The 16,944-nt window shown below is 44.7% G+C and overlaps 1 protein-coding gene across 1 annotated transcript in view; it reads left to right on the forward strand.

Annotated features, from left to right (window-relative positions):
* The window catches only part of FTO (FTO alpha-ketoglutarate dependent dioxygenase), a 330,797-nt gene that overhangs the window by 222,690 nt on the left and 91,163 nt on the right, over positions 1-16,944 (forward strand). The gene's annotated exons all lie outside the window — the stretch shown is intronic.

The following is a 16,944-nucleotide window of genomic DNA, read 5'->3' on the forward strand; positions in this document are numbered from 1 at the left end:
TTTCTTTCTTTCTTTCTTTCTTTCTTTCTTTCTTTCTTTCTTTCTTTCTTTTTCTTTCTTTCTTTCTTTCTTTCTTTCTTTCTCTTTCTTTCTTTCTTTTTCTTTCTTTCTTTCTTTCTTTCTCTCTTTTTTTCTTAATTCCTCTTAAACGTTTCAGACCCGTGATCCGATAGGGCTGGCTAGATCTAAGTCTTTTATTTTTCAACACTTCTTTGCAAAATTAAGAAAAACTGGCTGGTCTAGTTTAGAGAAGAAAGTGAATGTGAGAGTATTTTCATGAGGCATTCCAGCACCAAAGCCTTTGCTTTTGGTGATAGACTGCCGTAATTTTGAAATCATTTTATACCACGCTAATGCTCTCAATGTCCAGTTTTCTTCTCAGACTGCTTAAAACAACAACCACTGCCACCCGCTTTTGTGAAAAATGCGATCGGAATCAACAAAAGGAAAGCTGGCCGTGGACGTTACTCAGCAAGGCTAGGTTAAGCTGGTCTGTGTTCTTCCAGAACATACCGTTGAGGATTTCAGCCATCTCAGCCTGGCAACATGGGGTTGCCTTGGCCTCCTTTGTGAAGAGCAGCCACGCGTTCCCTTCTCCAAAGCTGAACATGGTCCCAAATGCACTGGATCCTTCTGACGGGCCTTTCTTTGTGTGGCACACAGGAAGGGACGGGCCGTGAATATGCAATGGCTCACATGTACTGTTGTCTTCTGCAGAAAATCCCAAAAGGGTGCTCTGATCTCAGGATTGGGAGCCCATTTCTGATTTCAGCCTAGACAGGTCTGCTGAAAACCATAATCAAGCTGATTGTATTGCCCTGGAATTCTAATTTCCAATTTAGGGGTTTGCTATATAATCTCTAGTAGAGTGTGTCTAATCTTCATGAAACCCAGAGTCTTTATATAAACTCTATGGATTTCCTTCCATGTGTCTAGGCCGAGTGGAGCTGTGTCTTTAGGCTGAGCTGGAGAGACATTAAATTACTGAGTTACATGAAGGCAGCGTTGTGAAGTCGCTCTCTTTTTGAAAGACCAACTCAAATTCTATATGCTGCAGCTTTGATCCTTTTCATTCAATTCTAAGTACACTTGTTATTATAGTAACTGTTGTTTGTATGTTATTTTAGCTTTTTACTTAAGTAGCTATTTAGCAATTTAAATGAAAATGTAATTAGGTTACATCTGTTTTACATGCATGTAATACCACGCAGATGTAAACTTCTATTAAAGCCATATTTTCTTTTTGGCAAGAAAAGGCAAAAACAAAATTGCACCCATCACTGGAGTACGTCCTGCTCTTTAAAAAAAAAAAAAAAAAAAAAAGTATACACAAAGCGCCGTGCTATTATTTACGTGGTGGTGAGAGCGTATCACTTCTATTTTTCAAAAAAATAAAAGAACCAACAAGTGCCTTATAATTTATCTGGATGCAGAGTTGAAAAGGACAGTGTCCTGTGGGTTTGTGCAGACAGGGGCACATCCATCTGTACGTCATATTCGCTGGCTCTTACAACCCACGCGCGGCGGGAAGGGCCACGGGGCCACCTGGGGCCACACCTAGGTCTGCTTTAACCTGACTTCGACAAAGCCACTTTACTTTTCTCTGTGCTTGTTAACGATGGTGCAGGTATTTTGAACAGTGTAAAATAGAATGAATGGTGAGTGGATCTGGCTGCAAACAGCCCCTCCCCTCTGCTCCCCCCACCTTTTGTAGGCACAATGGGGATTGAACTCCGAAATTAGTTCTCCTGTTTTGGGAACCACGGCCTCCCTTATAGCCTGTTAATAGGATTTATAAAACATCATTTCAGACAAAGTCACTTATCTTCTTTGCTAACGAGACACAAAATTTGGACTGTCTGGAACCAGGTAGTATTTTAAGAGCTGCCCATTTGTCCCATACATGTTGAGTATTTCAATGCAGCCATTTTTAATGGTGGTTTTTATGGTGTCAGTAAAAATATTTTCATATAATTCTTCCTTGTAAATATGGTTAAACTTTCAGCTTTCTGCTACTTGGTGACCTGTTAAATGACTTAATGTACTTTCAAATTGATCGTTCAGCACCAAGACAATAAGCAGCCAGGAGGAGCCAGGTTTATGGCATTTTGCTCTTTTGTGTCGGGGCCTTAAGCTGAGCTATGAGACACACACACACACAAAAAAAGTCTAGCAGAGTTTGCAATATTCAACTTCTTAGAGTTTTTTCATCTCAGATTCTCAAAGAGAGAGCATGGACGATAATGCTTCCTTCTCTCTTGTCCCTGTTTTAAGAAGCTAGTGTCTTAGATATCAAGGAAGGGAAATATTCCCTCCACGTAGCGATAGACCTGCCATCCATCCGACACTTACTATGTGCCAAGTGCTGTTCTAAGTGCTTCCTGCATTGTTTAATCCTTTACGGCAAATTCACGGGGTAGCTAACATTGTCATCCCTCATGCTTGCGGTAAAGAAATTGGACCCCCCCCCCCCGCCACCCCGCTGAGAAGTTAAGAATCTTTTCCAAGGTTATAGAGCTAATAAGCGGTAGAAGGAGGATTTTTAACCCGGACAGTTTGGCATTGATGCCTAGTGTTACCGCGTGTCATACTAGGGTTTGTTGTGGTGGTGGTTGTTATTCCTTTGTTTTTGTTGTCTGCTATCACCTGAATCAAGCATCTGTGACCTGGAAAGAATCTTCAGATACTCTTTCTCCCTGCCTTGCACTTTTCCAAGTTCAGAAAAATACACGTGGAAGCCCTCGGTACCCCAGAAATGAAACTAAATACTAAGCAGTACTCATGATACTTGGAGTTTAGTTCATGGGGGCTTTGGGTGAGGAAGTCTGGAGGAATAGAATGCCAAGGAGGATGAAATACATACTAAATAAAGATTTGGCTGACGGCTCTGGGAGCACAGCCGAGAGAGTAGTCAAGATCGGGGGGAGAAGCTTCTTTTGACCTGGGCATGGAAGAATGTAGGGGATCGTGATGCGCGAAGGAGGCAGGCGGTATGTCAAGCTTCAGGAACGGAGTGAGCGAAGACGTGGAGAAAAGAAACCACAAGCTGGCCTGTTGCACTTGGGAAAGCAAGATGTGGCGAAACCTCACGTGGGCACTGGCAGAAAGAGCGCCAGGCCGGAAAGAGAGCGACATCCCCCAGGTAGGGCGATGAGAACGGGCAGTTGGTTAGCAATAAGGAGGGAAGGGGTAGATTTGAGGAGGACACTGGGGGCTCTAGCCCAGTAGGCTGGTAATCACGTTAGTCATAAAAGCCAACTCCAGTTCAAGAAAGTCATGTATAGGGAGAGAGAATCAGGTCCGTGAAGAACACAGACCCTGTGTTCAGCGTCCTAGGTCTGAATCTGGGCTCTACCCAGCTGTGAGCAAGCTACTCGTTTAATTCTTAGTTTGCTTACCTGTAAGATGGAAAAGCATCTAACTCTTGATTTCAGCTCAGGTCATGATCTCACGGATCGCGGGTTCGAGCTCCACATCGGGCTCTGTGCCGACAGTGTGGAGCCTGCTTGGGATTCTCTCTCTCTCCCTCCCTCTCTCTCTGCCCCTCCCTCACTTGTGCACATGCTCGCTCTCTCTTTCTCTCTCTCTCAAAATAAATAAATAAACTTAAAAAAAATTATGCATTAATTTTCTCGGAGTTCTCTTGGGCACACCACGGGGAGCTGTATCCTTCTGTGCGTGCCCTGCAGAATTCCGTGGCATTATAAACTTGGTGAGTCACTAGTACAGGAAGGCCACCCAAAACGTACCCTCTTCTATAACCTAAATCTCAGTGTGCGTGTCCTTTCTTTCTCCTTTCCAAAGTGCCCAAGTGAAGCTATTAAGTAGGTAATACGCCATTAAACCCAGATCATGGCGTTTGGGAAAATCACACCCGAGCCCGGTGAATAGCGCGCACTGTTAATTGTTAAGCTGCTGATGCCGGGCGCCTGACCCCACGGCATTTGTGTTGTGACGGCCCTTTCGCACTGGCGAACTAAATGAATATCCGCCACGATGCGAGGAGTCAGGGACGGGTCTGGGAAGCCCGGACACAGCATCAGATTGCATTTCACCGAGAGAACAAGATTGATTTATTGTGTTACATGGGGGTGAGGTGGACCCAGCACAGGCACCGCTGTACCACATGCTTTGTTATTCCCTTGTCTGCTAAGTATGCAAGTACAAACAGCTTTCACACAATTTTTTACCTAGAAAGGAGCCCGGGGCTGCATCCAAGTACATTTAACATATGAAAATTGAGCTGCTTTGAACTTGTATGTTTTTGATAACTGCTTGGTGTGCTTCCTGGAGGATCACCTGTAGGCTTTTCTTTCCAAATCCTCATCCCTTTGATTGAGTGCCAGGACAGACAGCCCTCACTGAATGACTCTAGCCTCGTAATTCTTCCTTCATTCAGAGTTGAAAGGGAACAGCTCCAGATTCAATAGGCAAATCCTCAGATTTAGCTAAAGTCATTCAAACACTTTAAAACTGAAATTGTTTTGTTCTAAAATAGGGTTCAGATGGGCTACCGAATGTTTACACAAGCTAGTTGCCGCCTTGAACTACAGGATGAGGAAGAAAAACACATGGCCCTCCTCCCCTCCCCCCCCGCTCCCGCCCCGGCTCCTCGCCCCACCTCCTGCCTGCCTTGCTTTCCTCCTTGCTGTCTCTGTGTCCCAGGGGTAAAAGGAGGACCAGAAGTTTGAGAGTCAGAAGTTTCAAAGCAACATGGCCTGGGTTGTTTTTTTTTTCTTTTTTTTTTCTTTTTTTTTTTTCAACACAGGGATAAGAACATACTTGATTCTTGTTTTCTCTCCTCCGTAAGGCCCGGCTGAACGTTCCTGCTCTCTCTTCCCTGCCCCCTTTCAGAGGAAGGAAAACAAGCGTGTTCTTTTTATCTTTACAAATGTGCCTGGTGGGGGCTAATCTAAACCAGTTCAAGATGCCTTTATTTAAAGCTGTCGAGAGGAACGGAAGGTGCTGCAGAATTAGAAATGAGGTAGCTTCTGGGCCTCTTTGCCATCCTGCTCCTGAAACTGCCCTCCCCCACCCCGCCCCGCCACCCCCTTTCTGGCACCAACCTGGATCTCTGCTGAGATCTCTGTTTCCGAGTCTTTTCAGAGATCGTGTATACTAAAAGGTTGTTCCTTTCGGTTGAACATCCTGTGTCTGTCCTATTTGGCCAGAGAGTGCTTCTGTTGGGAAAAGCCATCTTCCCTCTGTGCGCCTAGTGCCCTATTTCAGAAGGAAGCCTGAAAGAGCCATTTCCACGTTCTGTGTGCGGTCCCGCCCTGCGCAGCCACTGTTCCTCCTGAGTGAACAATCCTTGCCCTCTTCTCGGCCACTGGAAGAAGAGAAGGACTGTAACCCCTTATCAGGGCACTGGGGATCTGTGTGCCCCACTCAGGTTGAACTTGAGGCGAGGCTAGGAGATCGATTCTCTCCTGGCCGGTTTCCCACTTACGAAATGGGGCGTCTTTGCTAATCGTTGATACCAAAACTTTGGAAAGAATTTGGCGTATCCGTCAAGTGAAAGGTGTTACGTGGTTATGAAAAAGATCCCAAGACTGGGGGGCAGGACACAAAATGACGCAACAGTGATCCATACAAATCTCAGAACTGTACCAGGACTTGACCCTGTTGGCCTTGTGAATTTTGACCTACTGATGCTATATATGAGTTTATCAACCGCCTCGTTCATTAGATCCTTCCCCTGTTTCTCCTTTTCTGTTTCTCTCCTCGGAAGGCTTTTATAACTTTGTAATCATTTATAATTTTAAAATGCCTCTCATAATGCTTAAAAACAGCACTTGATTTTAATGAGTGCTGCTTAACCGTAGCAGGATCGTATCTGCATTACCGTTGATCCTTACAACAATACTTTGGAATGAAAGTAGAAAGTTTATGACACATTTTATTATATTCCTAAATGTGAAAGAGGATTCTAATTTAAAAATAAGTGGCTATACTTTTTAATTCTTATTTAGCCTCTGTAGCTGTTTTAATATCCCTTTTATGGTTGACTGGTCAATGTTTTAAAACAAGTTCTTCAGGGACTCTATGCCCATTAGTCCCTGGCAATAAAATCTGAACTTTACTAAAATAAAACATGATGCCATGGGGCAATTAAGAGGAGAACTTTCAGAGATGACTGCGAATATGAAATACAGTGATTTATTTTATTAATGGATAAGGGGAAAACCAGCCCACCTCTTTTAAGCTCAACTATGTGTATTTGGGTTTTTTTTTTATATTTTTAATTTATTTCTTTGTTTCTCTCAGGGCAGTAGGGGGTTCCATAGTAGGCTGTTAAGGTACACCAAACCTCCTTTTGTAGCCTGCCACTTCTGAATATGAGCCTTTATTTTTTTTCATTTTATATGGAAAATGGGGTGATGTCACTTAGGAAAGCATTTTTCCCCAAAGTGGTTTTGGGAACCAGAATCTGGTGATGTGTTATTTAAAAGCGATAATGCAGTAAAGCTACGCCTTGTGCTTGAAATAATTGTAGGATTTATGGGATATATCCCTAACCTGTTCAGTTTTATGGAAGGACAAAATACAGGTATTCATTTCCTCGTAACTTTCTTAAAAACTTAGAAGCGCAGTTGACAGTTGTTTCCCGAACATTATAATACCTTCTTTGTTTATTAAGTAAGAGTTGGTAGTAATTTAGGACTCCTGCAATTTAGGAGTTACTTAATTTGCAAATGGGATTGGCCTCTCTAACCTTAGAAGGAATGAGTTACTGTTAATGTTTTTAAATTTTCATTGACTCTCCATTGCCAGCTAAAGGATAAGGCTCAGGTTTTTTAAAAGCCTTACCTGACTTTCAGCCTCCTTTCCGTTACGTGCCCCCCTCCGCCACCCCTTTCCCTCAATAGTAGGTCTGCTCCACAGCGTCGACTACATCCTGAATTTTCCATCGATTGTACTTTTTTTCCCCCCTTCTCTCTCCAGGGACTCTTCTTCACCTTGTCCTACCTGTAGCCTTCCTCTGGTTCCTCTGCCAATGTTTCCTCCCTTCAGAGGGCTTCTGGACTCGGTAGCCAGGGCGTCCACAAACGCAAGATGTGCAGAACCCGCCTGCACGGCCGTGTATGGCGGCCCCCTTGGCATCCTTCCCCCCTGCCCAGCAAATTGACCTCCTTCCCTGGTCCCTGGCACTTTCTACAGATCTTAACTATTGCACTTGTCACGTCCAGCGTAGCTGTTTGTGTAAATGTCTGTCTTGTTCACCAGACAGTGAGCCTCTTGAGGGAAGAGGTTGTCTTAACTATCTCTGTGCCCCAAGGTGCCCCAAGGGAGAGGCACAGTGACTGTCAGACGAATGCATGGACCACTGTTTTCCTGCATTAAGAAATGTCAAGAGATACCTGACTTAAGAAGTTGGATGAAGAGAAGCTTTTTTTTTTTTTTCCGTTTTAAAAGTCATTAATCAGCTCACATGATACACTGAGGAATCCTCCTCCTGTTAGACCAAGGAACACTGAACTCAGAGATCACCAGGAGCCGGCCAAGGGCCTGTGGTTGGCTAGTGAGACGCCTCATTCTAGAAACTCGAATCTTTTGGTTCCACAGCCCTGACCACCATACCGATGTTATCCTGGCAGGCACACGGTGTTGCCCACCCAACAGCCAATCTTATCTCTACCCTGCCTTCTTCATCCCCGCTAAGAGAATCCCAACTGGGCTCAGCCCCTTGATTTCAGGGAGGTTGGCCCCTCTTGCAGACACACGTGGTGAATCACAGTTGGGTTAAGCCAGCCAAGGGGTTTCTATTCCTCTGGGCTAGATGCTCACTTTTCTCAGCCTCCCTGGCAAGCTCGGGTGGGGGCGGGGAAGAAGGGGGTGTGTGACACAAGTTCTGATATCTGTGCGACATAAGGCCATGTGGGCTAGGAGCTTCTAGAAGGGATTTTCTTCCTGATAAAAAGACCAGCCTCATGAAGGCATCCTACTGTGGCTCACAGTTGGAGTGGGGTGGGGGGGGGGGTGGGGGCAGGATTCTGGAGCTGTGCAGGCAGCTTTCAACCATGACATGACACGTATGAGGGCAAAAGCTAGTGCACTGATGCTGGTAGAACAAATGGAAAGAAAGCCTGGATCCATGATGGCCAGCCTCAAAGCCTTTCACTTCCAGACCTCTTAGATGGCTTACCCTTTTGAGAGTTAGTTTTCTGCTACTCAAAGCAGAGTACATCCTAACTGACTCACTTGCTTGGAAAGGGAAAAACGAAAGTGGAGACAGCATCCTAAGAGGAAAGATAGTGACTGGGTAAAATGTATAGAAGTCTGGGCAACAGAGTAGTCAGGAAATGTGGTGACTGACTTGTACACTTCTGTTCAGCCCAGGGAAGACCCACCACGAAGCCCCCGCAACATTCATCATTCGAGAAACAGTAAGTTATTGGCGCGTCTGGGTAGCTCAGTTGGGTTAAGCATCCTGCTCTTGATTTCGGCTCCGGTCATGATCTCGCAGTTCACGAGTCCAAGCCCCGCGTCGGGCTCTGTGCGGGAAAGGTTTCCTGGAGGCGGTGAGAGTTGAGCTGAGTCTTGACTGGGAGTAGGATTTCTCCAGGCAAAGAACAGTGGGGGTAGGAGAGATGGGGTATTCAAGACAAAGGGAATGTGTGTTAAGATAAAAAGGCACAAGAAAAACAGAACAGTTGGAAACTGTAAACTTGTTTGCCATGTCCGGTTTAGATCTTTTTCATTAAGATTTGGCAAAGTTGGCGGTAGCTACAAGTGTGTTATATTATGCTGTATACTTTTGGTATTTAAAAAGTTTCGTAACAATTAATAATAACTTCAAGCGGATCAGTGAGAGACGAAGGCATTGCGTATAACTATCCTTTCAGAACTCTAGATCTTCGGGATTATTCAATAATTTTAAGCAGGTCCTCAGAACTCTAGATCCTTGGAATGTTAAATCATTTTAAGCAGAATTAAAAAGGGGGTGGTTTCCATGGTCAAATAAGTTTGGGAAACACTGGCTTAAATAAAATTGAATAGTCTTCATCTCCGTAAGAACTCCTAGAGCCTCGAATACTCTCACATTAATTGTTACTGTCCAAAAGGAAGCTACCACCTAGAGCATGTCCCACAATATATTTGATTGTATACTCTTTTTTATGTAACTATCTGCAGAACTGTGGCATTGGAAAGGGTTGGTATAGACTACTTCCGAGAGCTTGACTGAGAAAGAAGATAGAGTTATAGGGTGACAGCTAAAATGGCGGATGAGTGAAGGAGGACATTTCATAAGACGGAAATGTCAAGAGCATGTGTGTATGCCAAGGGCAGAAAGCAGTGGTGAGGGAAGTTAAAGACACAGGAGCAGGGTGCCTGATTATTAGGGCAAGGGCGGTGCTTCAGGTTACAAGAAGGAGGCACGTTAACGGACCTCTGCCAGCATCGCTGTTGAAGACGTCAAGATTGTTATAATACTGTGTTTCCATGTTCTATGAGAGAAGGTAGGACTCCAGGTCGGAGACTTGATAAATACACTGGAGGCTACTTACTGAATTTGAGTATCAATTACTATTTTTCCAGCTGCAAGAGACAAGAAACCCAACCCACATAGACTTAAGTAAAAAGAATGTATTGGTGGGGCGCCTGGGTGGCTCAGTCAGTTGGGCGGCCGACTTCGGCTCAGGTCACGATCTCACAATCCGTGAGTTCGAGCCCCGCATCGGGCTCTGTGCTGACAGCTCAGAGCCTGGAGCCCGTTTCAGATTCTGTGTCTCCCTCTCTCTCTGCCCCTCCCCTGTTCATGCTCTGTCTCTCTCTGTCTCAAAAATAAATAAACGTTAAAAAAAAAAAAAAAAAAAGAATGTATTGGTTCATGTAATTGAAAAGTACATGGTGGGCACCTGGGTGGTTCAGTCAATTGAGCATCCAAACTCTTGATTTCGGCTCAGGTCATGATCCCAGGGTCGTGGATCGAGCCCCTCGTTGGGCTCTGTGCTGAGTGTGGAGCCTGCTTAAGATTCTGTCTCTCCCTCTCTCTGTTCTTCTCCCCTGCTCTCTCTCTCTAAGAAAAAATTTTTCTTTAATTAAAAAAAAAAAAAAAAAGGAAAACTACGTGGTAACTGGCTTCATGCATAGCTGAATCAAGGGAATAACCATATCACCGGGACCCGTCTCTCTGCTCTTAGGTTCTTCTTAGTTGGTTCCATTCTTCCCAGCTGCTGGGAGCTTTAGCCTCTTCTGGTTCCAAGACGGTTGTAGCTCCAGACTTCACGTCTACCATCACAACACTAATCCCATAAGAGAAGAAGTTCACTTCTTTTTCTCAGAAGCCTCAGATTCTTGCCATGCCTCCTTAGTCTGAATGAATTATGTGTCCATCCCTGAAGCAATCCCTACAACCAGGAGATAAGGCATATTCTGATTATCTTAAATCAGTTAGTCCCCAAGTACCCTCCCTACTCCCTCTGCCCCCCGCCCCCGCCAACCTCCAAGTAGTGGAAATCCCCAAAGGAAAATCAGGAGTTCTATATCTCAGGAGTGAAACGTGTTAATAAGGTAATGTCTTCCCATCTCCAAAAACGGAAACTCCCAAAACAGGGCCCTTAGATTTTACCCAAGATGATTTTAAATTCTAAATGGTAGGACGTTTAGGGTCCCGGATCGGACAGCATGAATTAGATCCCTTCCATTTGGGGCACCCAAGTAAACGAAGGCTGTTGACAGCCATCACTGTGAGGGCTGTTGCTTACCGAGGAAGTCCTGCAATAAATCCTCTTCGGAAATAAACAAAAAGCAGTTTTTGAGAACCCAGCTTTCACCGAAGACCAGAACCTGTCAGCCACGGGCAGAAGCCATTAACAGGATTTATATGTGCCCGTATCCAGCACTGAGTCAAAGGGAGATATGCGGAGGGGATTTCTCTCTTCTGGAAACCCAGCAGAGGAATGAGGAAGACTTTCTGGGTAAAGTTTCAGGGAACCTAATGCATAAATCCCCTTAACAAACACTGGGATTTGGGTTTGTAACTCATCCCTCTCAGCTTGGGTCCTATGGAGACAAGCTGCCAGAGGGCCAACACAGCCAGAGCCAGGAAGAAAGGGGTAGAATTTACGGAGAAAACAGGGACACTGCTTAAAATGGTGACATGTCCACAGTGTGGCCCTAGGCACATTTTTGCTTGAGGACACTTGGTGTAGTCCAGGAACTGTTGCCCGAGACCCCACAAAAGCAGCCAGTTGCTGGCTGGTCGGGGGTTGTCCCCTCCCTCGTGATCTGCAGCCTGACTGACCTTCCTTTCTTCTTTCATTTAGACTGTGCCAAAAATGGGTTCTCCCAAACTGTGTGACAAGTTAGAACAGGAGAGTCTGGGTTCTCTCCTGTCTGCATCACAGAGGGTATCATTAATTGGCTAAGTTTCTACCTCACAGGGAAATTTAAAAAACAAACAGACAAACAGCACACATTCTTTTTCCTCCTCTGAATATTCAGATACCCTTCCCATAGGTACCTCTCTGGCTTTGAGTGAGGAAGCCAGAGTCTATATGCAGACAGCATGCCATGATCTCTCTTTACCTATTTGTTGCAGTAGCTATAAAGCCAGAGCAAACGGTGAGTCGCAAAAGGAAAAGATCCAGAATGCAGCCAGCTGAAAAAGAGAACAGGAGTGATCTGGTATGATGATAAATGCTGTGCTCTATTTACGCTTTGGCCGTGGATTTGGCCACCACTCAACAGCCTCCATGACCAGCTCTCCACTTTCTGCTTCTTTTCTCCCTCCTGTTCGGTGGCAAACTTACGTTGGCTGAGGATTTGCTTGTCACCCCGTGTTGACATTTCAAGTTATTGCATTAAGAAAAACACAGGAGAAAGCAAACAAGCAAGTATATTCTAACAGGTCACCAGGCAGAGGAGTCCTACTCAGATTTCAAAGAACAGGAGGGGGGTTGGGGTAGAGAATGGAGAACAGATATATTTGTAAGGGGGAAAAATCCTCCTAGCTTTTTGGGCCCAAGTAAGATCTTAGGTTGTGATTATTATTCTCAGCTACTGGTGATTCCTGGGGCTGCTAAGGGGGATTCTGGCCCAACTCCATTTGCTGTGTAATTCTACGGAACCATGCTAACATTCTGATTTCTCTGCTTATAAGTGACTGCGACAACAAAGACCATAACTCCGCTTTAAGAACTGTCTCCACAGTGTCTCCAGGGGACAGGTTTGCTTTGGTCTCTAAATTCCCCAAAGGCAAGCTGAGACTATGTAAATTAAAGAAACAGAGCCAGTGACAACCAGCTCTGTGGTTTTATTTGATTTTCCACAACACATGTCCATCAGCATGTTGTAGACAACACAATATGATTAAAGCACAGCAATCGTCACTCGTATATTGCATTTTAATTGCTATAATGTGCGATGAATAGTGAAGCTGGGACCAGGTATACTTTTCTTTATTTGATTCATCAGGATTTGTAACAACAGAAAACAGAAGTCAGTCAGTGGGTACCCTGGGCTGGGCTGGGCTGCTTATCAGCCTTGTGACCCTGGATAAGTCACTAAGTATCTTTGGATCCCATTTTCCTCAACTCCGAAATGAGGGGTTTAAACCAGATACGATCTAAACAGCCTTCCACTTCTGGCATTGACCACTGCAAGGTTTTTTCTGGTCTCTGGAATTCGATTTCTGAACCCGGTGATCTTTCAGCCCTTTGGCAGTTGAATCCCTTCCTTTAGGATCTATGACAAAGATGACTTCTGTCTAAGCTTTGGATTTCTGAAACTAATTCCAGTGAATTGCATCATACATATTTTTAACTAGCTTACATTAAATAGAGAGAGAGAGAGAGAGAGAGAGAGAGAGAGAGAAATAGAGATAGCAATTTAAATAGTTCTTTCCTTGCTGTTCCCTTCCATGAGCATTTGCCCTGGAGTAGATGTGAGACAGAGTCTGGAAGCTGTGCCCACCTCTTCTGAGGGTGAATTTCTTCCTACTCTGAGTGTCATTCTATACCTCCAAGGTGCTTTGTTCGCAATATGGCCCTAGGACATAAGGTGACTTAACTGATCATTTAGTGTTTCCCTGAAAAAAATAGATCTCTTCCAGTGACGGAAGAAAACCTAGCTGGGTTGGACTTACTCGAAAATGTGGGTGCCTGGGTGCTCAGTCAGCTGGGCCTTTGACTCTTGATTTTGGCTCGGGTCGTCACCCCCAGGTTGTGGGATCAAGCTCCCTGGCCAGCTCCGTGCTAAGTGTGGATCCTGCTTGGGATTCTGTCCCTCCCTCCTTCTGCCTTGCTCTCCCTCTCTGTCTCTAAACTAAATTTTTAAAGACTGCAGAATCTCAGGCCCTTAGAGTTTTTGAGTGTAGCTTTGACTCTGCATAATTTTTGCCTTCTCGGGCGACTTCAGGACTTGATTTGCCTGCCCCGCGAGCGTAAGATAGGACTCGGGTGTGAAGGTCACTGGATTTCGTGCTCGTGCCCTGCTTCTAATGGGTCTGTGAAGCGATGAGGGTGGAGTTGGGCGAGCATGTTAATCCGCCCGTTGTACTTTATGGCTTTAAGACCGCTGAACTGGTTGCCCAGGACTCACTCACTCCTTCCCGGCACCCCTTGGGAACTTGCCTTTTGGCGTGAGATCCTGGGGTTGTGCTCTCAGACAGCAGGCAAGCTGCCAGTGTCAAAGTCAGCCTTCCTACCCCAGGAGGCTTTAGCACCAGAAAGGGCTTCCTTTGGGCCATGTGATGGGTAACATTGTGTTCCAAACACTGCAGGGGAAAGACAACACATTTCTACTTGAATGCTTGCTTTTTGCCACCTAAAAACCAACAAGTGGAAGAAGACTGGGAGAAAACTCTGACAGGAGTACGGTAGTCTCTCTATCTGGTAATGAAGCTAGGTGCCTTCTTAACAAATTCTAAGCAAAGATATGGAGTCTGCTTCTAGCCTCTTCATCCTTATTTGCCGCATGGTGGCGGTTCTCGGAGAGAGATCTCTACTTCTCCTGAATGTCACATTACCCTTTAGCATTCCAGAAGCACTTCAGATCTTCAAAACTCTTAATAAGCAATGACTTTTATAGTTATTTTTAAAAGCAGTGATACTTAAATTCTTATCTTTTAAAAACATGCTCAGGGCGCCTGCCTGGGTGGCTCAGTCGGTTGAGTGTCCGACTTCGGCTCAGGTCACCATCTCGCGGTTTGTGAGTTTGAGCCCCGCGTCGGGCTCTGTGCTGACAGCTCGGAGCCTGGAGCCTGCTTCGGATTCTGTGTCTCAGACCTCTCTCTCTCTCTCTCTCTCTCAAAGATAAATAAACATTGAAAAAATTTTTTTAATAAAAATAAAAACGTGTTCATCATAAAGACAAGAGCAAGTGCTGATGATGATAGGGAAAAATTAGAGCCTTCATACATTGTCGGTAGGGATGTAAAATGGTGTAAGCTCTTTGGAAAACAGTTTAGAAGTTCTTGAAAGGACTAGAATGATCCAGCAGTTCCACTCCTGGTTACCCAAGAGAAATGAGAACACGTATCTACACAGAACTTATATAGACATGTTCACAGCAGCGTTACTCCTGAAAGCCAGAAATGGAACCAACCCAGATGCCCATGAAATTGAGTGAATTATCAAAATGTGGCATATCCATACAGTGGAATATTATTTGGCAGTAAAAAAATGAAGCATTGATACGTGCTACAATATGAATATTGAAAACACAGTAGGTGAAAGAAGCCAGTCGCAAAGCACCACATACTATGATAACATTTACGTAAAATTTTCAGAATAGGCAAATCAGTTGAGACGGAAGTTACATTTGTGGGGGTCAGGCTGGAGTGGGCAGAAAGGAGTATACTACAAGTCACACAAGTGTACTCTTTACATGGGTAAATCATATAGAATTTGAGATATATCTCAATAAAGCTGTCACCCAAAATCTGTTTAATTAAAAATGATGGATCACTAAATTCTACTCCTGAAACCGTTATTACACTATATGTTAACTAGCACGGATTTAAGTAAAAACAACAACAATACCTTATGTGAGATCATGTCATTTCCCTGCTTCTCTGTCACATCTAGAACAAAACCAGTCTCCTTACCAGCACGTGGTTCCTGCCCACCCCTCCTTCGTCTTGCCACAGTGGCCTCTGTTCTGTTCCTACACTTTGTAAACTGTGTGTTTGTCTCCAGGCCTCTGGGTTTGCTCCTCCCCTGGCCTGATGCGCTCTGCCCTTCTGACCTGCACATTTTTGTCATTCATATGTCACCTTAGGTCCTCCCTGACTACCTTCAGTAAAATTACCTCTCTATTCTCTGCACAGATCGTTGCGACATCCTGTTGTTTTCTCTTCGGAGCACCCAGTTGTATCTAAAATTCCTATTCGTTTTTCTGTTGATTCATCCTACATATCCTGCTCTAAATGAAACCTTTCCTCCTGAGAGCAGGGGCACAGAGATCACCCGGGCCTGGCCCAGTGCCTGACGCATGGGCATCAGTACCTGCTTGATGGACAAATGAATGAGCATTATAGCGTGCTCTGCTTGTCAACCGAGAGTGGACACCCCAGTTTGGTGACAGTGGCTCCCTGTGTGGGGAATTGCTCAAAGCCATTGACCTGGGCGCCTCTCCGTCCTTTCTCTGTTATATCCTCAGATAGAGGGCAGGCTAAGATGTAGCATCCTTAATTGCCAGAGGGGACCCAGAGGCCTGGGAAAAAACTAATGGGCCTTGAAACTGTGATCTAATGGAGAGCTTGCAAAATATCGTTCACGATTCAGTCTACTCACTCCCATGCATTCAGTCTCTGAAATGCTCTTCTTCTTAGCACTTTTGTAATTGTACGTTGCATTTATGTTGACTTAATTTTCTCTTTTTGTTTATGACATCGTATTGGAAGCTCCTTGAAGGTAGGAAACGTGATTGTTCCTTATCCCGTGCCTTCACACACATATGTCAGGTTTGTCTTAGGCACACCGTGTACCTTGACTGCCATTTCTAGCCTCAGCTAACTCAGACATTAAGATGCCGAATTAGATTTTAGGGAGTTTCGTTCTGGGAACCTGATACTGTTTTCCATGTCTGTTGTAAGAGTAATTACACTTTCGGTTCTTCTCTAAGGTCTGTGAAGTGTTTGAAGAAGGTTACCTGCATAGCAACTGGTTTGGGGGCAAAGTAAACATAGGGTTGGGTTGACTTTGCTCAGGAAGCAAGTGGGCTCACCTTGGTGCATTCTCCCTTGGGCGGCTCTCATGTGGAAAGCCGCCTACCATTTTACTCACAGCCCTGGCTGGGCCCTGGAGGAAGGAAGAAATACCATGAGATACACAGGCCCAGGCTTTCCAGTGGTGACCCCTTATGGAATGCTAGGAAAAAACTAAAGGGATTGTGGTGTCTTTTCCTGCCTTTTATCAAATCCGGAGGAAGGCTTTGAGACCGGCTTGGGACTGCCCACCCTGAAGAGTTGCTGGCCAACTACTGAAGCCAGCAGGCAGACATTGGTGAGAGAAGGCTCTTCCAAGAGCTGTTGGCTTGGTCCCCAGATAGGATCGTGAGGTCCTAGATGTGGATATATGGGAAGATAGGATCTAGCCAACATTGGTTACTATGCTTGAACAAAAATAAGGTCATTTATTGACATCAATTGCCATCTGTTTTCACCCACTTACATTCAATTAACCCTTAAGCCTACAGTAGAGAATTGAGCTTTATGTTGATTTTCTTGGTGTTGCATTTCCCTGGCCTTACATCTCCATGTAGAATTTTCTGTGGAGATACTGTCCTGGGAAATATGATAGAAATAGTTCAGATTTTTAAAAAGAGGACTCTCTGTCTTGTCTTCTCTCCCCCTTCCCCTGCCCTGTCCATCCTATGTTTGAGAGCCTTGCTATAAAAAAATTATCTGAAGTCATTTTACATTTTATATTCTGACATCTCTTTAGTGGGTGCCATGGTTAATGTTATAACTTCCTTAGAAAGAATATAATTTCTCAG

Source organism: Panthera uncia (assembly GCF_023721935.1).
Source record: "Panthera uncia isolate 11264 chromosome E2 unlocalized genomic scaffold, Puncia_PCG_1.0 HiC_scaffold_19, whole genome shotgun sequence".
Lineage (NCBI taxonomy): Eukaryota > Metazoa > Chordata > Mammalia > Carnivora > Felidae > Panthera > Panthera uncia.